This window comes from Pan paniscus, chromosome 19 (genome assembly GCF_029289425.2).
Source record: "Pan paniscus chromosome 19, NHGRI_mPanPan1-v2.0_pri, whole genome shotgun sequence".
NCBI lineage: Eukaryota > Metazoa > Chordata > Mammalia > Primates > Hominidae > Pan > Pan paniscus.
This window is the reverse complement of record NC_073268.2, coordinates 75673201-75697738: the sequence shown is the minus strand read 5'-3', so window position 1 is coordinate 75697738 and position 24538 is coordinate 75673201. Positions and strand designations below refer to the sequence as shown.

The following is a 24538-nucleotide window of genomic DNA, read 5'->3' as shown; positions in this document are numbered from 1 at the left end:
CCTCAGCCAGGCTCAGTGGCTTACTCCTGTAATCCCAGCACTTTGGGAGACTGAGGCGGGCAGATCAACTGAGGTTGGGAGTTCGAGACCACCTTGACCAACATGGAGAAACCCCGTCTCTACTAAAAATACAAAATTAGCCGGGTGTGGTGGCACAGGCCTGTAATCCCAGCTGCTCGGGAGGCTGAGGCAGGAGAATTACTTGAACCCAGGAGGTGGAGGTTGCGGTGAGCCAGAGATCACGCCATTGCACTCCAGCCTGGGCAACAACAACGAAACTCCGTCTCAAAAAATAAATAAATAAATAAAATTAAATTAAAATTAAAAAAATAAAAACGTAAGCCTCTCCTTTATTCTCTGGAGCACTTTCCAACATAACTAGGAAGTGTTTCCAGGCTGCAGTCCTCAACCTTGGCCCAAATAAACTATATTAATTTTGCCTCAGTTTCTTTCTTTAGGTAGACAAATGCATTCTTTTAGAAGTTACACAGAGAAGCCTTAACAAGTTGAGTTGTCAATTACATAACTAGCAAGTTTGGCACAAATGAAAGCCAAGGCAAATCATTTAATACTTTTAGTGCCCCTAAAGGACAATCTGTCTAATTACACAGGACTGTCCCTGCAGACCTCTTGAGTACAGGCTTTGTATTTTGGTATATGAGTACAGGCTTCATATTTTGGTATATGAGTACAGGCTTCATATTTTGGTGTATATATATATATATGTATACACACACATGCTTATAAATATATACATTTATAAGTTATACATATAAAACAAAACTATATATATCATTTTGTTTTGTTTTTTGAGACAGGGTCTTGCTCTGTCACCCTGGCTGGAGTGCAGTGGCACAACCAAGGTTCACTGTAGCTTCGACTAACTGAGCCCAGGTGATCCTCCCACCTCAGCCTCCCAAGTAGCTGGGACTACAAGCACACACCACCATGCCTGGCTATTTTTTTCTTTAATTAATTTTTTTGGAGAGACGGGGTTTTGCCATGTTGCCCAGGCTGGTCTCAACTCCTGGGCTCAAGTGCTTCACCCACCTTGGCCTCCCAAAGTGCTGGAATTTCAGGGGTGAGCCACCACACCCAGCCTTTTTGGTATATTTTCTATTGTTTTGAGCTAAATGCACTACTGTTTTACGCACTCAATTAATCCTCCGCCCCACTTTGTGTAATCTCAGACAGAAGGAATATGAAAAAGAAAAAGAAAAATGATTATTTGTCATCCCTTCCTGTCTCCCATATTCTATTAATTGTGTATCCTGGAGAAAAGCTTTTCTTTAGAGTAGTTACTGGGGAGGTAGAGATGCAAACTGAAGAACCCAAAAGGGGGTCACTTGTTTCACTTCAGAAAAGGGAAGAGACCTACAGGGGAAGATAACAGGGAAAAAGAGGAAGAGGAAGAGAGGAAGTACGAGGGTCAAAGACCGGGGGGGAGGCTGAACAGATTTGAGAGAAAGAAGAGAGAGGCCGGGCGTGGTGGCTCACACCTGTAATCCCAGCACTTTAGGAGGTTAAGGTGGGCAGATCACTTAAGTTCAGGAGTTCGAGACCAGCCTGGGCAACATGATGAAACCCCATCTGTACAACAAATACAAATTTAGCTGGGCATAGTGGTACGCATCTGTGCTCCCAGCTACTCAGGAGGCTGAGGTAGGAGGATCATTTGCGCCCAGGAGACAGGGGTTGCAGGGAGCTGAGATTGTGCCACTGCACTCCAGGCTGGGTGACAGAGTGAGATTCCATCTCAAAAAAAAAAAAAAAAAAAAGAGAGGTGTGTGGCTCTCTCTCTCTAGGGAGAGAGAAATGCTTCAGGTAAGAATTGTTTGTTTGTGTGTTTGTTTTGAGACGGAGTTTCACTCTTATTGCCCAGGCTGGAGTGCAGTGGCGCAACCTCGGCTCACTGCAATCTCCACCTCCAAGGTTCAAGCGATTCTCCTGCCTCAGCCTCCCGAGTAGCTGGGATTACAGGCATGTGCCACCACGCACAGCTAATTTTTTGTATTTTTAGTAGAGACGGGGTTTCTCCATGTTGGTCAGGCTGGTCTCCAACTCCCGACCTCAGGTGATCCGCCTGCCTCGGCCTCCCAAAGAGCTGGTGTTACAGGCATGAGCCATCGCACCCAGCCTCAGGTAAAAATTTAAAAGGTGCTGGTAGTAGTGTATTTCATAACTTCCTCTTCTGTTTCCCTTGAAACCTTCAGTAAAAACATTACTCTCCAGTATTTTTGTAGTGGGATTTGCATTGTTTGGATGAGATGACATTTGAGAGTGGCCTTCCTAGGGAATCACAGAGTGCCGAGGAGGCTCAGGTACGTTCACATTACAGATCAGAGAGGGGAAAGGAAGGACTCCATTCTTTCATGTTTATTTGTCACAGACAAAGAGGAGATGCACACTCATTTGTGTTTAAATTCATCTAGTCTGCAAATGTGCACACATTTAAATTTCATTCATTCACTTATTACTCATCAGTTTAACAAATATCACTGCAGCTCCTACTGTTTGCCAGGTACTGTGCTAAGTTGTTCCTAGGGATAAACACCAAGTAATACAAACCTGCTTGCTGTCCTATTGTAGCTTACAGTTTAAAACTATATAGTCTAGTGTGAGGACAAGACCCAAAAGAAGTTATGAATAAATATAGTGTCTAAAGATACTATAATGTATGTTGTTGTTGTTGTTGTTGTTATTTTTTAAAAAGCAAAACTGGCCGGGTGTGGTGGCTTACACCTGTAATCGCAGCACTTTGGGAGGCTGAGGCGGGTGGCACACCGGAGGTCAGGAGCCTGACCAACTTGGTGAAATCCCGTTTCTACTAAAAATACAAAAATCAGCCAGGCATGGCGGTGGGCGCCTGTAGTCCCAGCTACTTAGGAGGCTGAGGCAGGAGAATCGCGCGAACCCAGGAGGCAGAGGTTGCAGTGAGCTGAAACCGTGCCATTGCACTCCAGCCTGAGCAACAAGAATGAAACTCTGTCTCTCGGCGGTGGCTCACGCCTGTAATCCCAGCACTTTGGGAGGCCGAGGTGGGCGGATCACGAGGTCAGGAGACCGAGACCATCCTGGCTAACGCGGTGAAACCCCGTCTCTACTAAAAATACAAAAATTAGCTGGGCGTGGTGGCGGGCACCTGTAGTCCCAGCTACTTGAGAGGCTGAGGCAGGAGAATGGCATCAACCACCCAGGAGGCGGAGCTTGCAGTGAGCGAGACAGTGCCGTTGCACTCCAGCCTGGACGACAGAGCGAGACTCTGTCTCAAAAAATATATATATAAAAAAATAAAAAAAAGAATGAAACTTTGTCTCAAAAATAAATAAAAATTAAAAAATAAAAAAGCAAAACTTTTCAGACAATTTAGTTATAAGCAAATTGCAATGTTTTATTACAATCTGACTGCAAGGAAAAGGCCTCTAGCAGACCAATCCAAAGATTCACTCTTGGCAGAAATATTTTATAGGAAAACAGAAAGGTTAATCACTTTTAGATTAGATACAAAAGAATGTTTAAGGTCACTCTACTTAGTTAAATGGCCAGGTGATTGGTTTTCCCAGAACAAGTCGTAATTTAAAGTTCAGAAAAATTCCTTAAGTATTTTATCAGGAATGCAATTCTCTTCCCAGAAGGAGCTTGTGAATTATATTCCAAAAAATATTCCATCCCAGTCCAAGTTTGGAACAATTTTTCTCCTATTGAATATTTTAAAATGTAGTTTTACAAGATGGTTCAATGTACTTATTCATCTCAATTTTTAGCAGCAAATACGTTTCATTTCCTTATGTCTGTCCATACTTAGAACATAGTAATTGTTCCTTTCAGTTGTGAAACAAACAAAGGGTTAAGTTGGAGAATCACAATGGAAGTCCTGGTTTAAATAGAACGGACTGGGAAGACCTCTCTGAAGGGGTAAATTTGAGTTGCAGAAGTCATATTTAAGTTGAGGTCTAAAGGGAGACAAAAAAGCTACTCAAGTGAGATGATAAGGAAACACATTTCACAGGGAAACAGCTTTACAGAGGCCCTTAGGAAAGGAAAGTGACTTTGAAGATGGTATTACCTGAGGAAGCCAACACAGAAAGTTGAAATTGATGCAGAAAGTTCAGAGATGGGTTCTGATTGGTCCATTCTGATGGGTTTTCTCTTCAAACCAACCCTTCGAGGTACAGTACTAAGAGTAGTATGGGAAGAACTAGGATGAGGTGCTATTACCAGAGAAAAGAGGATCAGAACCCAAGAAATGGGGAGGCAGAGGGAGTGACTCTCCTTAATATTTCCATATCCACAGACAAAAAGGAGACTTGTAGAAATAGACTCCCTGGGGGGTCCACACTGCACTATCCGTGCCTGCTCTTCCTTTAGGGAAAGATGAGTGACTTACCTGATTGCTGACATCGGGACAAGCCATTAGAAGCAGGAACCAGGAGCCATGCACTGAAAAGGGGGTTTGCTCTCTCACATATGCTTGCTATGCTATCTCTTCTGCAGTGCCAGGGTTTATGAAACAGATCTTGATCCTATGCACCACTGGCTTAAGGAGTGTCTTCCTGGCAGAGCCAACTTTTTCTAAAGATAGACTGGAAAGCCTGGATGTGAATAGAATTAGTGAAAGCCCTACTTCAGCTTTGGACTTAAGCCACATTGCTTCAACACAAGTTATAAGGAAACCCTCCCCAGATCTGCTTTCGGAGGGGTGGGATAGAGCTTGAAGGGAAAGAAAAAAGAAGAGCTTAGCCCTCAGACCTCTAACATGTGGATTTTGGTTAGATATGTGAATTTCCCTCCCTCCCTCCCTTCTCTCTCCCTCTTTCTTTCTTTCTTTGATGGACTCTCACTCTGTCGCCCAGGCTGGAGTTCAGTGATGATATCTTGGATCACTGCAACCTCTGCCTCCCAGGTTAAAACAATTCTCCTGTCTCAGCCTCCCAAGTAGCTCAGACTACAGGTGCACCCCACCACACCTGGCTAATTTTTGTATTTTAAGTAGAGATGGGGTTTCACCATATTGGTCAGGCTGGTCTCGAACTACTGACCTCAGGTGATCCACCCACCTTCTAGGCCTCCCAAAGTGCTGGGATTACAGATGTGAGCCACTGTGCCTGGCCAGATATGTGAATTTCTTGAAATACAGGGCTATATTAGTTGGGACTCTTCATTATAAGGACAAAAATTCAACTCAAAGTAGCTTAAGCAAAGCAAAAAAAAAAAAAAAAAAAGTGGTTTATTGGCTCACCTACTGGGAAGGACAGGGTTGTATGTGTCATTATGACTTTCTGCCTCTTCTTTGTCATCTCTACTTGGCTTGGCTTCATTCCCTGATTACTTGGTGCCTTCAAGCTTTCTTCAGGGTGACTTTAAAGGTCGGGGAAGATAGCTCCAGTAGGCCCAGGCCTACATCATAGCCTAAGTACCTCAGCTTTTCTCTCCAAACATGTACACGTCGAATCCTAGGGAAGATCTATGGATCAAATGGGTAAGAGTTAGTTCCCACATAGTAAGGGGCACTCAATTATCAAAATACGGGGACGAAAAGGGCTGGGCACTGTGGCTCATGCCTGTAATCCCAGCACTTTGGGAGGCCAAGACAGGTGGATTATTTGAGGCCAGGAGTTCAAGACTAGCCTGGCCAACATGGTGAAACCCCGTCTCTACTAAAAATACAAAATTAAGCCAAGCGTGTGGTGTGTGCCTGTAATCCCAGCTACTTGAGAGGCTATGGCACAAGAATCAACCTGGGAGGCAGAGGTTGCAGTGAGCTGAGATCATGCCACTGCACTCCAGCCTGTGTGAGAGTGAGATTCTGTATCGAAAAAAAAAATGGTGATGGGGGGGTGGGGAGGAGGAAAAAGATGCTAAAGAGACAAAAATGACAAAATTTGGAATAATAAAGGAAGTTAAGTATAAATTGTCTTATGAGAGCAACACAAAAGATGTGTAAAAATTACACAATCCAGCTTGGCTTTACTCTCCCAGCATCCACTTAAAATACTCTGCCTAAAGAGTAATTTTTTTCATGAAATGAAACTCACGTTATTGAGAAAATGCAGCAGGATGGGAAATAATCTTGCTTTCCTCAGAGGTGTAGAGAAGGGCAAGAACTGGAAGAGAGTTCCTCCACCAAGGTAAAACAGGCATGGAAAGGGACAGCGATGGGCACAGGTGGGGTAGGGGGTAAATCTACCTTGGGCAGGTACAGCAAGAGACATTAGGTAACAGTCCAAGAAAAGTCAGTACCCACAGCCTGGGCAACATGGAGAAATCCTGTCTCTACAAAAAATACAAAAACTAGCCGGGTGTGGTGGTGCAAGCCTGTGGTCCTAGCTACTCAGGAGGCTGAGGTGGGAGGATAACCTGAACCCAGGTAGGTCAAGGCTGCAGTGAGCTGAGATCGAGTCACTGCACTGCGGCCTGGGCAACAGAGCACGACTCTGGCAAAAAAAAAAAAAAAGCCAGGATCAGTGGCTTATGCCTGTACGCCTGTATCCCCACCACTTTGGGAGGCCGAGGCAGGTGGATCCCCTGAGGTCAGGAGTTCGAGACCAGTCTGGCCAACATGGCAAAACCCCATCTCTACTAAAAATACAAAAATTAGCTGGGCGTGGTGTTGCACGCCTGTAATCCCAGCTACTCAGGAGGCTGAGGCAGGAGAATCGCTTGAACCTGGGAGGCAGAGGTTGCAGTGAACTGAGATCGCGCCACTGCACTCCAGCCTGGGTGACAGAGCAAGACACTGTCTCCAAAAAAAAGAAAAAGAAAAAGAAAAAAAAGAAAAGAAAAGAAAAAATAAAGAAAGAGGAAGGAAGGAAGAAAAGAAAAGTCAGTACCTGTCGTCTCAATACAAAGAAGATGGAATGTCTCAGGTGGTAGATGTTAAGTGTTTCCCTGAATAAATCTCCAAATATGGAGAGTTATCTGTCAGATATTTAGGCTGAAGTTGTGGAGCACACCTTCTGTCCCTAGGTATGATAAGAATAGAGACTGATAAGAACAAGGCAGGCCTCCAGGTCTAAAGAAAGTGTGGTTCTCAGTAGGTTTCTAAGTCAGGGATCCAGGCACAGGGAACAGACAGGGATGTAGTTACAAAAACTGGTTACCAGAAAGCCTGGTTTTGGAGACAAGTAGGAAGTCCAGTTATTGGAGCATGTCAGAGCTAGCCTAGCAATGAGTATGACTTTGTGTGCCAAATCTCTGAATGACGGACATGAGTGCCCTCCTGGGGCTGAGATTTGTTTTAGGGGCTGGAAGTTTGGTATCTGTTGGGAGATGAAGGATATAGAAGTAAGGAGTTAGGCAGGTTCTGACAGACACAAGGAAAGATTTTACTATGCAAGTTGAATAGCATGTATTTTGATCAGCTCAATTCTGAAGCTATAAAGTACAATAAAGGAGATGTTTAAAAAATAAGAGGCCAGGCGTGATGGCTCACACCTGTAATCCCAGCACTTTGGGAGGCTGAGGTGGGTGGATCACTCGAGCCCGGGAGTTTGAGATCAGCCTAGGCAACATGGCGAAACCCCGTTTCTACCAAAAATACAAAAAATTAGGCAGGCATGGTGGCGCATGCTTGTAGTCCCAGCTGCTCTGGAGGCTGAAGTGGGAGGATCGCTTGAGCCTGGGAGGCCAATGGTGCAGTGGGCTGTAATCATGCCACTGCACTCCAGCCTGGTCAACAGAGTGAGAACCTCTCTCAAAAAAAAAAAAAAAGTGGAAGAGTCCACATCTAATTTGAAACACCCAGAGCTGTGGGAATATGATAACCAGAGCACAAGAGGTACAATATTGGGGCACATTTAGATAAGGGTAATTTGTATTATTGATTTGTATTCATCTCTAAGATGTGCCTTTCACTGTGAAGTTCCATGGATAAAGATTTGGCTTCAGTTTCTGTCTGGAAACTTGGCACCATTTACTTACAAATTAAAAATACAAGTGAATCATTTACATATCTCCTAGAAACCAAAGAGTTTGTATGTTATACCTCAAGTAATTTGGATAATGCCGTGGGTTGTGTTTTTTTCTTTTTTTAAATTCTAATTAAGCCGTCCATCACTTCAAGGTGATAATTTTCTCAAGTATGCTCTTCTTAAAACGATTGCATTTTATTTAGTATCTTACAGCGTGAAGAATTTTGACTCCTAGGGAAAATCTCATGTAAGTGATCATCTGTTATCTTGAGGGGAGGAGGATGGGGAGGAGTCTTTTCTGATCCTCTTCTTTTGAAAGCTATCACCCTCCCACTCTATGGGATTTAGGTGGGTCTGTCAGATACATGGGTTTAAATCCAGAACCTGCTTGATTCCCAACTTCTGTATCCTTTCTCTCCCCACAGATACCAACCATCTGGCCCTAAAACAAATCTCATCAGTTTATGAACCAGGCAGCCCAATCACAGTGCCTAATTCTCCCTATCACACAATTGGTCAAGGAGGGAGCAAGTGACATAATCTAAATTCTTTCCAAAGATGGATGCAAATGCTGGGAAAGCAAGAGTTGAATTGCTAGCCATGAGGAAAACATAAGCCTGAGCTGTTTGCTGGCCATCTTTGCTTCCACATGGGGACGGCCTGCCTGGAAATGAAGCCACACAGAGAAAACAGAAGAGCAGTGAAGAGAAGGGTAAAAGGAGAGATCCCATGACATGATTTGCACTCTTAGATCCAGTTATGCCTGATGCAGGACCCACCCCTTGGACTTCCCATTTCCAGGAGCTAAAACTAGACTGAGTTGAGTTTCTGTCACTGACAGTTGACAGAAAATATCAACAATCCAGCCACATGGAGCCTCATGGCAGTACCACTAACCCTGGTCACCACATGAATACTGACCAGAGGTAAGCATTATTAGTTTCTGCTTTGTTGGAGGAACATTTGAGAATCTATTTTGTGTTATGTAATCTTACTTTTTGCCTCTAATGTCTACTTGTTGCAATTGCATGCAATGAAGGAACACAAAATAGACTGAATAATAAATGGGTTTTATTTTAATTGAGCACCAAGGAGTTAATATCAAGCCACAAAGCTTTAGACGTTAACTTGCTTTGCTAATCATTTTTGATGACAATATTTTGAAAGAATTTAGTTCACATATGTGCTTGCAAATAAGGTGTAATCTTGCAAGATATTCAAGATGGCTCTGTCACTGGGGGTGAATGAAAAAGGTTTCTCTGTATCACTGGACATTTGAAAGAATGTATAAAAAGTGCAGGATGACTCCTTACTGGAATATAATGTTTCCAACTTTGCTATTCTAAAGTTCAAAGCCAATCTGACTCTTGATCCTTGAGTATGTGTTTTTTCTCCTCTCCAGAAGCTTTGAAGATCCCTTTGTCTCTGATGTTCTGAAGTTTCACAATCGTGTGTGTTGGCATGAGTCTTTCCCCATTCTTGTTCTGAGTGGATCCTTACACTCTGCAAATTGATTTCTTGCAGAATTATTTATTGATGGCCTACTGTGTGTCTGGTTCTATTCTACGCAATGATCAAACATACAAAATCCTTGCCATGGAGGATTTCACATTATAGGCAGGTATTGGACATTCTGCGGTGTTCCAATAGGTTCCTTATTTTTTTCTCTTCAATTTCCACTTTCTTGTCTTTTTTTTCTTCTTTCTAAAAGAGTCTTCAATTTCATCTTCCAATTCCTTTATTAAAGTTTTTGCTCCTGCTATATGTTCAATTTCCAAGGGCTCTGTATTATTTCATAAGTGCGTATCTTCTCTTATCTCTCTGAAGACGTCTTTAACAGTTTTATTATTTATTTATTTTACTTCTTGCATTATCTCAATACCTCTACATTTTGTTGTCCTGTTTATTTGTTTTGGTCTCTGTTTTTTAATGATAAGAACTTTCTTTCTCACTTGTATGTAGGGGGCTACAGAACTAAGAATGTACTGACAGCTCTGTCTGAGACTATGGGACTTGTGAATTGAGCTTCATTAGTAAGGTGATTGGGCGAAACTTAAATTTCACTGAAGTTTTCCTCCCTCCATATTGTCTTATCTATAGTTAGTTGCTAGTGTTTACACATGATGTTCTAGCCTCAAGGTGGATTTACTCTAAAATTTATTTTACTCAAGCTTGACATAGAATGTTTTAAATTTTTGTTTGTTTGTTTTTTGAGACTGAGTATCTGTCATCCAGGCTGGAGGGCAGTGGCGCAATCTTGGCTCACTGCAACCTCTGCCTCCTGGATTCAAGCAATTCCCTTGCCTCAGCCTCCCAAACAGCTGGGATTACAGGCACCCACCACCATGCCTGGCTAATTATTTCTGTATTTTTAGCAGAGACGGAGTTTTGCCATGTTGGCCAGGCTGGACTTGAACTCCTGACCTCAGGTGATCCGCCCACCTTGGCCTCCCAAAGTGCTGGGACTGCAGACGTGAGCCACTGCACCCAGACTTTAAATTTTTATTCTACATAATAAAATCAAATTACAGAGCAGCTGCCTGGTACGATTTGTATAAAACAACTTATATTTGGGCTGGGCACGGTGGCTCACACCTGTAATCTTGGCACTTTGGGTGGCTGAGGTGGTTGGATCACTTGAAGTCAGGAGTTTGAGACCAGCCTGGTCAACATGGCAAAACCCCATCTCTACTAAAAATACAAAAATTAGCCAGGCATGGTGGTGCACGCCTGTAATCCCAGCTACTTGGAAGGCTGAGGCAGGAGAATTGCTGGAACCCAGGAGGCGGAGGTTGTAATGAGCTGAGATAGTACCAGTGCACTCCAGCCTGGGCGACAGAGCAAGACTCTGTCTTGAAAAAACAAACAAACAAAAAACAAAAACCGCTTATATTTGGAGAGTAAAAAAAAAACCACAAAACAAAACAAAAAACAAGACTTTATTGCAGAGCTGCCCAACAGGTATGCCACAAGTGAGTTATAAATGTCCTGAGGTGTGGACCCCTTCCCTCGGGTCAATAAGGTGAAAGTACATGTGTAACAACCAGCTCTCCAGGAAAAAAAGGCTTGATTTGTAGCATTTGTTAACTTCATCTTACTTTTTAGAGATAGAGTCTTACTATGTTGCCCAGGCTGGCCTCAAACTCCTGGGCTCAAGTGATCCTCCTGCCTCAGCCTCCCAAAGCGCTGGGATTATAGACGTGAGCCGTTGGGCCCAGCTTGTATTCGATAATTGTTTTATTTCCGTGGTGTAAGTACTCCTACCATGGACAATTTCAGACTACCAGCAAGCTGTCATTAAGTGCAAATTGGGGAAGATATGTACACAGTTGGCTCTTGGGATCTGGTAGGAGCTGGCTCGAGCACATTTCTGGACACTTCAAACTCTTGGGAGTTCTGGTGGATGTCTCAGGTGCGCAGTGCCTGCCCTGGGTTATTGCCTTCTGCTGAGAGCAGTCTTGTCAATTTACCCCAATGTGCTGTTCAACTACTATCATTCATATATATATATTCTTCTCATGACATGAGAAAGGCTGGGAAGCCCTGCTCCATCGGATTTTTGTTTTTTGTTTTTTGTTTTTGAGACAGAGTCTCGCTCTGTCGCCCAGGCTGGAGTGTAATGGCACAATCTTGGCTCACTGCAACCTCCACCTCCTGGGTTCAAGTGATTCTCCTGCCTCAGCCTCCCAAGTAGCTGGGATTACAGGCATGTGCCACCACGCTTGGCTAATTTTTGTATTTTTAGTAGAGACAGGGTTTTGCCATGTTGGCCTTGCTCGTCTCAAACTCCTGACCTCAGGTGATCGGTCCGCCTCAACCTCCCAAAGTACTGGGATTACAGGCATGAGCCACCGCACCTGGCCGGATTTGTTTATTTCTAAAATATTGTGTGTTTGTATCTGTCTCCACACATGCAACTCAATTCACTAAAATATATTAATATTTTCTTATAAGTGTATAGATGATATTACTTTTGTGGCCATACAAGAAGTTTCTTGAAGTTCGAAAAACAATTCATACAGAATATTCGACAACCCTGTTTTTCTGGATAAAACTTGAAACCGTGGAGAAACAAAACACTATCCTACCCTCAGAGAGCACACAGTCTAGGAAAAATGATTCTATTTGAAATAACTCAAATACATTTTAAGCTCAGTAGGTTTATTAATATTAGGCAACAATAAATGATGCTTAATATTCTTCATTTTATCCTTTAAAAATTTTGGCATTTCTATTTATCGATATTAAATAATATACATTAAAAATTGGAGAGGGAAAATGTCTTTTAACCTCACTGAATAAAAGAAAATAATTGAAACTTTAATTTTCATTTTAAAAGTAATTACATGCAGTGATAGCCTAATTTTGATGGCATGGTAGTTAACAGACAGCTGCTTTTATTTTAAATGGAATTGCATTTTTAACAGAAACTACTCTCAGTGTTTGCTTTCATCTTCTGAATAGGAAAGCCAATTTGAGTGTTGAATATTTGGTGAGTTTGATGGAGCCAATTAAGATAATTCAGGTCAATAAAAAAAAATTTAATATGTTTCTCACTTAGCTGACTCATAAAGTTGACAATAACTCCTATCTACAATAGCTATACCAAAAAAGTCCACGATAAATTCAGCCTTCTTCTTAAAGGAAAAGCAGAATACTGTAAATTTTATTCAGAACTTATATTTTTAAACTTCATTAATTGTACACAATAAATTGAAGTGACGATATTTATATAATATAGATTTCAAGATTATCTTCTCAGCACGTATGAAGATTTATTATGATGTTTTCATTATAGCTATGCACCTACTTACATTAAAAATTAATGTATCACAGCAGTGTCTTTCAGGCAGTAGTTAAAATAAAGAGAAATTCTTCACTAGATAGGATAAATACTAACAAGAGGTTGCTGCAAACCCCAAAGTGCAATTTTTTTTTTTTTGAGATGGAGTCTTCCTCTGTTGCCCAGGCTGGAGTGAAGTGGCCTGATCTCGGCTCACTGCAACCTCTGCCTCCCAGGTTCAAGTGATTCTCCTGCCTCAACCTCCCAAGTAGCTGGGACTACAGGTGCACACCACCACGCCCGGCTAGTTTGTATTTTTAGTAGAGAAAGGGTTTCACCATGTTGGCCAGGATGGTCTCGATCTCTTGACCTCGTGATCCACCTGCCTCAGCCTCCCAAAGTGCTGGGATTACAGGCGTGAGCCAATGCACCCGGCCTGATGATTGGGTATCTTAATTTTTACCTGGGAGGCTAGAGTCACTCGTGTGACTACATCAGGGTGGCTATTTGGTTATTTTCGTGATTGTTTAATGTCTTTGTCTGTGTTCATGTTCAGATTGAGTAAGTTGCAATCTTGTTATTGTCTTGTTCCACCATGGTTACGGAGGGACCTTGTCTGATTATTGTTGTTATTCTGTGAAAACTGCTTATCTTGCATGAGGGAACGCTAGATAGCCGCCAGCTGCAGGCTGTCAGGGTCATCCTGTTGTGTATCACATTCTCAACCAGCTATTAAGCTTGGACTCTGACATGTGCTTGTTTCCACATAGGACTTTACGAAACCCAGGTCACAACGTGTGGCCAAGAGTTGGGAAGAGGGATAGTCCCCCTGTTTCTGTAGAGTTTCCATGCAATGACTGAGAGTTTGCTGCTTCAGGAATGCTCTGGGCCTGATGGCAGCATCCTCTTCAGGGCTGGGGTCGGGGGTGAGAGGGAGCTGCTGCCCTCCAGTGGCTGTCTAGGAAATTACATCAGTGACTCTTCCCCCAAATCATGCTTAGATTTTCTGGGAACTTCCCCGAACGTGGCAAGGCAGAGCAGAAGGAGAGAAGATTCGCCTGGGAGTAAAAGCCAGCAACTTTTGGGTATTACTGTTAATATGGCCCCATGAGTACTCTCAACTTGGTGAAGCCTGGAAAAATGGAGATTATGTGACTTGTAGGTTTTTGATAATTATATATTGTGTTGCTTTTATAATCAAAGAAGGTATCTGTTGAAGATAGAAGAATAAGAACTTAAATATTTGTGGCCAGGCACGGAGGCCCATGCCTGTAATCCCAGCACTTCTGGAGTCCAAGGTGGGAGGATCGCTTGAGGCTGGGAGTTTCAGACCAGCCTGGGCAACAAAGCAAAACCCCACCTCTAAGGAAATTCTTTTTTAAAAATTAGATGGACATGGTGGTGCATATCTGTAGTCCTAGCTACTTGGTAGGCTGAGGCAGAAGGATCTCTTAAACCCAGGAGTTCAAGGCTGTAGTGAGCTATGATCATACCACGGGACTTCAGCCTGGATGACCGAGCAAGATCTTGTCTCTCTATAAAAGGACCATGCAACTTAGAAATACAGCATAATTAAAGATAAGAGGGTTAGAAAAGTTTTTACTATCAAGGGTTACATAAATAAAGATTAAAATTTCACTTAAGTTGGAGAGGATGCTGAGAAATTGGAATCATTGTGCATTGCTGATGGGAATGTAAAAATGTGAAGCTGCTGTGGAAAACTATGTCAGTTCCTCAAAAAATTAAACACAGAATTATCATATGATCCAGCAATTTCACTTCTAGGTATATGGCCAAAAAAATTGGGAGCAGGGATTCAAACCGACATCTATGTTCATGGAGGCATTATTCACTGTAGCCAAAAAGTGGAAATAATCAAAATGTCCATCGACAGATGAATGGATAAAGAAAATGTGGTATATCTATTCAATGGAATATTATTCTGCCTTTTCAGAGGAAGAAAATTCTGGTACTTACTACAACATGGATGAGTCTTGAAGACATTATGCTAAGTGAAATAAGCATAAGCAAAAGGACAAATAGTGTATGATTCCATTTATATGCGCTACCTAGCACGGTCGAATTCATAGAGACAGGAAGTAGAATGGTGGCTGTCAAGGGATGGAGAGGGGAGAATAGGGAGTTACTGATTAATGGGTATGGAGTTTCTATTTGGGAAAATGAAGGAAGTTCTGGAGATGGGTGGTGGTGACGGTTGCACAACAATGTAAGTGCACTTAACGCTGAAGTGTATACTTACAAATGATTAATATAGTAAATTGTATGTTTTGTATATTTTGCCACAATTAAAAAAACAAAAACAAAAAAAACCTGATTCTGAGCCCTAAGCCAAACCAATTGAGTTGGGGAGAACAAAGGGGGAACAAGGGGTCAGGGTCTGAGTGCAGGCTTTTTAAAAAACTTCTCAGCCAGGCACGGTGGCTCACGCCTGTAATCCCCAAATTTTGGGAGGCAGAAGTGGGTGAATCACCTGAGGTTAGGAGTTCAAGACCAGCCTGACTAACATGGAGAAACCCCATCTCTACTAAAAATACAAAATTAGCCAGGCGTGGTGGCACATGCCTGTAATCCCAGCTACTCAGGAGGCTGAGGCAGGAGAATTGCTTGAACCTGGGAGGTGGAGTTTGCAGTGAGCTGAGACTACGCCATTGCACTCCAGCCTGGGCAACAAGAGCAAGACTCTGTCTCAAAAAAAAAAAAAAAAAAAAAAAAGCTTCTCAGGTAATCCTCCCATGCGTAATGGAAGTAGAGTACCCCTGACCCAGATGATGTCTAAGATCCTGTTTTGCTTCAGCCGTCCATGATTCCAAGTAAAATGACCTGACAAGACTGCCAACATTTTGCCCCAGTTTCATAAATACAAGTAGCAGCTTCCTTTGACAAACTGTCTGAATCCAAATTGCTAATGAACGTACACTACTTTTTTAAAGCTATTTTTTCTGCATATTAATTTTACTTATTTTCCTAAAATGAATTGATCTTTTCCACAAAGTTTCATTTGACAGATGTACAAGTTTCCCCTCAAATAAGACTTTTATATGCAACAACAGATTCTAACATAAGTTGTTCTTATAGAGAGAGGATACTGTATGTCTACATTCAGCAAGATGTTTCTTTGCCAAAGCTAATCTGTTTTGAAGCCTGGCATTTCTGTTTTACTTGTCACAAATATCCAAATATGTTTTTTACCCAAGGCTTTATTTTAGAGTAATACTTTAGAATAATTTTTTCTCGATAAATGATTGTAAAATAATTGATTAGTAAGCATTAAAAGTACTGAGAAAGTTTTCAATAATGAACATTTGAAGTGACATAACGGAAGAAAAACATGGGTTATTTTTCCAGAAGTTTAATTGTTTTATAAAATAGTTGTTTTGAAATATTTCATCGTCCTGATGCAATAATCACAGAATGTTGAGAAAGTCTACAAAATCAGGGCTAAGTCAAATTAAAGATGAAATGGAAAATATTTTTAAATGTTTCATATCTAAAATGAGAGAAATGATGCATGTGAAATAAAAAGTAATAGCTTTCCGTTCTAGGAGATTTTTTAAATGTACATAACATATGCATCTTTTTTTTTTTTTTTGAGACGGAGTCTCGGTCTGTCGCCAAGGCTGGAGTGCAGTGACGCGATCTTGGCTCACTGCAACCTGCACCTCCCGGGTTCAAGCAATTCCCTGCCTCAGCCTCCCGAGTAGCTGGGATTACAGGTGCCCACCACCACGCCCAGCTAATTTTTTGTATTTTTAGTAGAGGCAGGGTTTCACCATCTTGGCCAGGCTGGTCTTGAACTCCTGACCTCGTGATCCACCCACCTCGGCCTCCCAAAGTGCTGGGATTACAGGCATTAGCCACCGCGCCCGGCCAACATATACATCTTTTATGAGTTTCTTTTCATTTACTAATGAGTTTTGAGTAAAAATTATTCTTAGCAAAACAAGCTTAATTGAATTCAAGCTTCTAGAAGTCAATAATTAAAAATTTTTGCCTTTCTCTGTTAAAATTCTGACTTGAAAATTTCACTTTAAAACACATAAGTTCTCAGTGAACGAGAACTTTGTGCTTTATCCCGATGATAGCTATGGAATTATTGAATCAATTTGCACTAACAAAGGAGCATATTTTTGTGCTTTTCAACCACATCAGATACTGGATTCAGACAAGGCATTTTTCTTGAAATCAGTTCAGAGCAGTCAAAAGTCCTGATAATGAAATGTATGATTTAGCTGCTTCCTGTCCTAGAAGAAAAAAAAAGTATGGTTTCAAAGAATAAACATAGTATTCTCTCTCTCAATCTCTCTTCCAAAAAAAATTTATTGGACATTTATGCGCCTTTGCTCACTCCTACGTGTACAAAAAGAATATATCACATTCTTTGCCTTCAAAGAGCTCACAATGAAATGGAGGAAGTAGACAAATAAACATATAATATGCAATGATGAGCATAAACAAATAAATACATAATATGCGTATGCAATATGTTTAGATGCTCACAGTATTTCAGAAGCACAGAAGAGAGGTACCTATACTGGGAAGAGAGAAAGAGAAGGAGGCAGAGAAGGCTTCCCTGGAGCAGGGCGCATCTGAGCATGTACTATTTCTTTGAATTAATATAGAGAGTTTGTTATAATTTGTGATTAAAAAGCATCAAAATATACTTATTTTTTTTTTTTTGGAGATGGAGTCTTGCTCTGTCGCCCAGGCTGGAGTGCAGTGGTGCGATCTCAGTTCACTGCAACTTCTGCCTCCTAGTTTCAAGCAATTCTCCTGCCTCAGCCTCCTGAGTAGCTGGGATTACAGGTGTGCGCCACCCCGCTCGGCTAATTTTTGTATTTTTAGTAGAGACGGGGTTTCACCATGTTGGTCAGGCTGGTCTCAACCTCCTGACCTTGTGATCCGCCTGCCTCAGCCTCCCAAAGTGCTGGGATTACAGGCCTGAGCCACCTTGCCCAGCCAACATACTTTTAATGTATTTTGGGGTTTCACTATTTTACATCTAAACATTAAGCTCTGGTTTTGTATAGAAAGCATTTAGTCTTACAAAAACAAAGTAGAATGTCCTCTTTGGTTTGATCAGAAAAGGTCTCAAGAAGGCAATGACAGCTGCTCCAGTCTTTCTCAGCCATTCGCTGTGAGGTCCACCTCTCTATCTGGGCTCTCTCATTTTGATTCCCTTCACTAAAATTACCACCTCTGTTCCCAGCAGTGTGGCCAATGCCCTTTTGCTGAGAACCAGAGAAACAAGCCTCTCATTCCTCCATGATAGTCCACTGAGTCTTGTCTAAGGAAAATTTAAAAGGAATTAATTTCAGTAAATAGGCCAAGCACAGTGGCTCATGCCTGTAATCCCAGCACTTTGGAACACTGAGGAGGGCAGATCGCTTGAGCCCAGGAGTTCAAGACCAGCCTGGGCAACATGGTGAAATCCTGTCTCTACAAAAAATACAAAAATTAGCCAGGCATGGTGGTGCACACCTGTGGTCCTAGCTTCTCAGGAGGCTGAGGTGGGAGGATCTCTTGATACCAGGAGGTTGAGGCTGCACCACTGCACTCCGGCCTAGGTGACAGAGAGACCCTGTCTCAAAAAAAAATTTTCAGTAAATATAAATATAACAATATATTATAGTATACAATATATAAATATTATATACTAATGTATAAATATATAAAATATGATATGATAATATATAAAATAGAAATAAGAACCAAGGCAGTCTAAAAAGCATCTCCATCAATCTATATTTCTTCACATGGCATTCCAGAATTTTCATAGCCTGGCCCTCACTTTCTCTCCAGCCTTATCCCTTGCTATTTCTCTTTGTATATTTTGACTTCCACAGTGTCCGATTGCTCTCAGTGTCCTAAATAGGTCAATGTTTGCTCATACTTTCACACCTTGGAACACAAGGGTAGGGTCCCCTGCTGGGGCGTGAAATAACTTCTGTTCCTGCACCTCCTCTTCAGCTGTCACCTTCTCTGTGAGGCCATCCTTAACTCCCCAGGCTGAGTAGACACCCCACCTTAGGTTTCTCGAGCATTTGGGCACACACCTTTACATCTATGCTTCCCAGACTTTCCTGAATATACGACTCAACTTTAGTGTTAGTTAAAAAACAGATTCTAGGCCAGGTGCAGTGGCTCATGCCTGTAATCCCAGCACTTTGGGAGGCCGACGTGGGCAGATCACAAGGTCAAGAGATGGAGACCATTCTGGCCAACATGGTGAAACCCTGTCTCTACTAAAAATACAAAAAAAAAAAAAAACCTAGCTGGGTGTGGTGGCGCGCACCTGTAGTCCCAGCTACTCAGGAGGCTGAGGCAGGTGAATCGCTTGAACCCGGGAGGCAGAGGTTGGAGTGAGCCGAGATTGCGCCATTGCACTCCAGCCTGATGACGGAGTGAAACTCTGCCTCAAAAAAACAAAAAAAAAAAACCAAAAACCAGATTCCAGATTCTAAAACCTCAGAATTTACATGAGAAAAGTCTGGTAAGTTAAGTTCCATATTTCACAAGCGGCCCTGGGGATTCCCATCATTAGAAAAGTTTTGAAAACATTGCTCTATATCATGGCACTTCTCATATTGCATTACAACTATTTGAATTACTGGACTCTCAATAGCCTGTGACCTGCATCTGTTCATTATTGTATTCCCAGTCCCAATACAATGCCCAACTCACGGAAGGAAGCAAAATATGAATGAATGAAAATTCAAATGTGTATGTTTCATTTATTTATTCATTTTTATTTTATTTTATTTTGAGACAGAGTCTCACTCTGTCACACAAGCTGGAGTACAATGTCATAATCTCAGCTCACTGCAACCTCTGCCTCTTGAGTTCAAATGATTTTCATGCCTCAGCCTCCTAAGTAGCTGGGACTACAGGAATGTGCCACCACTCCTGGCTAATTTTTGTATTTTTAGTAGAGATGGGGTTTCATGATGTTGCCCAAGCTGGTCTCAAACTCCTGGGCTCAAGCAATCCTCCCACCTCAGCCTCCCAAAGTACTGGGATTACAGGCTTGAGTCACTGCACCCAGCAAGTTGCTCTAAATATGTTTGTTCCTCTCTCTTAGCACCTCAACTAGGGACTTCTTTTCCAGTATCCAGATGCTACACATCACCAAAAGCTCACCAGTGGTGGGATTATGACTCAGTTTTCTTTGTATGAAGAGAACGTTAATAGTTCCTACTTCATGAGTTTTTTTGTGAGAAGTAAATGGAATAATACATGTAAAACACTTAGTACAATGTCTAATATTAGGAAGTACTAAGTAAATGAGGTAATAATAATGACAAAGACCAGTCAGACAGAGTCACTTGGGAGATGTCATTCCCCTTGTGAAGCCAAAGTACAAAAAAGGAGCCCACAAAGTCATGCTTTCAGCCGTCTTGAAGGGTACACTGCAAGATTTAAAAAACCCTTTCTGGCAGAGCACGGTGACTCACACCTGTAATCCAGCACTTTGGGAGGCTGAGGTGTGCTGATCGCTTGAGCCCAGGAGTTCAAGACCAGCCTGGGCAACATGGTGAAACCCCGTCTCCACTAAAAAGACAAAAATCAGCAGAGGAAGGTAGTGCATGCCTGTAGTCCCAGCTACTCGGGAGGCTGAGGTGGGAGGATTGCTTCAGCCCAGGAGGCAGAGGTTGCAGTGGGCTAAGATGGCATCACTGCACTCCAGCCTCAGTGAAAGAATGAGACCCTGTCTCAAAAAATAAATAAATAAAAATACAAACCCTTTCTTCTGTTGCCAAATGTCAACATCCTTTCTGATTCAGTCTCTCTTCCCCATCACTGTAATAACCCACATTTCATGGCAAAAAATAGTATTATCAAGAGAGACAAGAATTGTTGGCACACGAATACAAACTTTGTCGCTATCTGGAAGAGTTTGTTCTTGGAGATTTTCTCTAAATATTTGTCCTTCGCATTCTTAGCTTCTTGTAATGTTTAGTACCTTCCCATAAACACTGATTTCCAAAGGATCAGAACTTTAATCACCATCTTGACATCTCCCCACAATGTCCGGTACCAATACATCAATACCAGAATGTCATTGTTTCTGTGCTAGGGGAAAGATGATGGCCAAATATTCTGGGTCCAAAGAGAATGCAGGTTATTGACTCTTTTTAACAGACAAAGAAATGCAAACTGACAGAAGGCCACATTGTTGCCTAATCCTGGACAACAAAGGAGAAGAAACATTAACCCAAGAGATTTGGCCGCATGCCCAGGCTGCTTAAGTGCTAATGCAGAATAGCTCTCAACTCTGACTGGTTATCCCACCCCCTTTTAACCTCCTCACTCAGCATAATTTTCCCCTGCTAAAGGCCGATCTCCTTGAAAATATCTTTACCTACTTGAAACTGCCAAGATCCTTTAGGAGCTTCCTAGTTAACCTTTTGAGGTTGACACTTCACAACATATTTGCAGAGTCTTTCCAAGCCTTGGCATCTGCTCCAGCCTACTCTGGTGCCTTCTGTAAGATTCAGATCAGACTGACCTAGGAGAAGATCTAGGTCTAGGGGGAGTCGTCTCCCCAAAGTATACCTATCTATCTTATTATATTGTAATGAGATTTGAAATATAGAATCTATAAGACACAAGGTACTTTTTAAAAGCCTGAAAGCCGGCTGGGCAGGGTGGGTAACGCCTCTAATCCCAGCACTTTGGGAGGCCAAGGCGGGCGGATCGCTTGAGGTCAGGAGTTCAAGACCAGCCTGGCCAACATGGTGAAACCCCGTCTCTACTAAAAATACAAAAATTAGCCAGGTGTGGTGGCGCATGCCTGTGATCCCAGCTACTCTGGAGGCGGAGGGAGGAGAATTGCTTGAACCCAGGAGGTGGAGGTTGCAGTGAGCCAAGATTGCACCACTGCACTCCAGCCTAGGAGACAGAATGAGACTTTGTCTCAAAAAACAAAACAAAACAAAAGCCTAAAAGCTATTACATTTTATTTATTTATTTATTTATTTATTTATTTATTTATTTATTTTTGAGATGGAGTTTCGCTCTTGCCCAGGCTGGAATGCAGTGGCACAATCTCGGCTCACCACAACCTCTGCCTCTCGGGTTCCAGTGATTATCCTGTCTCAACCTCCTGAGTAGCTGGGATTACAGGTATGTGCCACCATGCCTAGCTAATTTTATATTTTTAGTAGAGATGGCGTTTCACCATGTTGGCCAGGCTGGTCTCAAACTCCCGACCTCAGGCGATCCTCCCACCTCGGCCTCCCAAAGTGGTGGGATTACAGGTGTGAGCCACCGTGTCCGGCCAGCCATTACATTTTAATGTGAAACCACCATAATAGCAACACTATTTGGAATATGTTACCGTCCTTATCCCATCTTGAGACACACTCAAGTGCTTTTAGTTGGAAATGCAGCTGCTAGCAACACTTCCTTTTTTCTGGTATTTAAAGTTGTGAGACTGAATTTAGACAGAGTACAGACAGAGAAAAGACATAATAAATCACTTCTCAAGTAAACGAAACTTCCTATATCAAATGACTTAATTATCTGCATTCAATTGGTCTGCCATTGTGTGGTCTGGCTCATGTGACCCTTCCATATTTACAAAGCATTTATTGAGTACATGTTATGTACTGGACATGGTTCTGGGTAAAATCTCAAACATTATCTTATTATTATCCATCACCTTTTAAGCATAAGGAAACAAAAGCTTAGTGAGTTTAAATACTTTGTCAGATTCTAAACGTAATTCAAAACTGGTGCTACACCATTACTTCCTCTACCAAAATATAAAAAGCAAGATATCTTTGTACAAAGAGGAATTAAGAAATAAAATTTTCTTTTCCTTGTTTTCATAATTTTTTTTTTTTGAGACAATGTTTTTGCTCTTGTTGCCCAGGATGGAGTGCAATGGCACAATCTTGGCCCACTGCAACCTCTGCCTCCCGGGTTCAAGCGATTCTCCTGCCTCAGCCTCCCAAATAGCTGGGATTACAGTGTGCCACCATGCCCGGCTAATTTTTTGTATTTAGTAGAGACAAGGTTTCACTATGTTGGTCAAGCTGGTCTTGAACTCCTGACCTCAGGTGATCCACCTGCCTCGGCTTCCCAAAGTGCTGGGATTACAGGCGTGAACCACCGTGCCCAGCCTGTTTTCATAATTTTTTCATTCAATAATTTTTTTTTTTTTTTGAGAGACAGAGTCTCGCTCTGTCACCCAGGCTGGAGTGCAGTGGCGCAATCTCGGCTCACCACTACCTCTGCCTCCCGGGTTCAAGCAATTCTCCTGACTCAGCTTCCCAAGTAGCTGGGACTACAGGCATGCGCCACCATGTCCAGCTAATTTTTGTATTTTTTAGTAGAGATGGGGTTTTACTATATATTGGCCAGGCTGGTCTCGAACTCCTGACCTCAAATGATCCATCTGCCCACCTCGGCCTCCCAAACTGCTGGGATTACAGGTGTGAGTCACTGCGCTGGCCCATTCAATAATATTTAAGGAATATTTATTGAGCACTTATTATATGCCAGGTACTGTCCTAGACACTAGGAATGCAGTAGCAAATGAAATAGAATGTCACAGAGCTTACATAAGAATGGGAGGAGACAGAAAAAAAGCAAATGTCAACAGGTAGTATATAAATAAGATAGCAGTAAGTGTTAAAAGCTCCACATTGCTCAATCTAGTAATAAATTTCCTGTCCTCATTTTTCTTGTCCCAGAAATCAGCACCTAGTGCACCTGGTAGACAGCTGATCACTCCCTCCTTGATGCATTTTCTTCACTGTATATAGCAGCAGCTACCCCAATGGCTATTCTTTCTCAGTCTGCCTTATTGGTTCCTCCTTATCTTCCTGACCTCTAAGCATGGAGTCCCAGGACTTGACCCTCATATCTATTCTGTATCTATGAACATGTTTCATTCAGTCTTGCAGCTTTATTTTATTTTATTTTATTTTGAGACAGAATCTTGCTCGGTCATCCAGGCTGAAGTACAGTGGCATGATCATAGTTCACTGTAACCTCAAACTCCTGGGCTCAAGTGATCCTCCTGCCTCAGCCTCCCAAAGCACTGGCATTATGAGTGTGAGCCACTGCACTGGGTCTCATTCAGTCTCACAACTTTAAATACTATCATGCACTGATGAGTCCCAAATATATATCTCTATCTTAGTCCTCTCCTCTGAATGTCTGACTGTCAGACCTTAGATATCTAATAGGTATCTAATAACTAATGAAAAAGAACCAGCCAGGCGCGGTGGTTAACACCTGTAATTCCAGCACTTTGGGAGGCCGAGGCAGGTGGATCACTTGAGGTCAGGAGTTCGAGACCTGCCTGGCCAACATGGTGAAACCCCGTCCCTACTCAAAATACAAAAAGTTAGCCGAGTGTGGTGGCATGTGCCTATAATCCCAGCTACTCGCGAGGCTGAGGCAGGAGAATCAATTGAACCCAGGAGGCGGAGGTTGCAGTGAGCCGAGATCATGCTACTGCACTCCAGCCTGGGCAACAGAGCGAGACTCTGTCAAAAAAAAAAAAAAAAAAAAGAAAGAGAGAGAGGGAGAAAAGAAAAGAAAAGAAAAGAAAAGAAAAGAAAAGAAAAAGAAAAGAAAAAGGACCGAAACTTTATCCCAAACTTCCAGTTACTTAGGCCAAAAACTGTGGAATCATCCTTGACTCTTCACTTTCTTTCATCCCAAAATCCAATTTATCAGCAAATCCTGTTTATTCAGCCTTCAAAATATACCTCTTATCTATCCACCACTCTTAATTTCCACTGCTACCACTCTGCCCTAGACATCAACATCTCTCATCCAGATCATTGCAGTATTCTACTCCCTGGATTCC

General features: G+C 42.2%; 1 long non-coding RNA gene across 4 annotated transcripts in view; it reads left to right on the top strand.

Moving 5' to 3' along the window:
• Window positions 1–4843: 4843 nt before the first annotated feature.
• Window positions 4844–24538, top strand: part of LOC117976567 (uncharacterized) — a 99042-nt gene continuing 79347 nt past the window's right edge. For 3 of the 4 annotated variants that reach the window (XR_010110691.1, XR_008621700.2, XR_008621701.2), the window contains exon 1: window positions 4844–8836. This is a non-coding gene — a long non-coding RNA (uncharacterized LOC117976567). The remainder of the gene's footprint in view (window positions 8837–24538) is intronic. The other variant, XR_004667283.3, reaches the window with a different exon arrangement.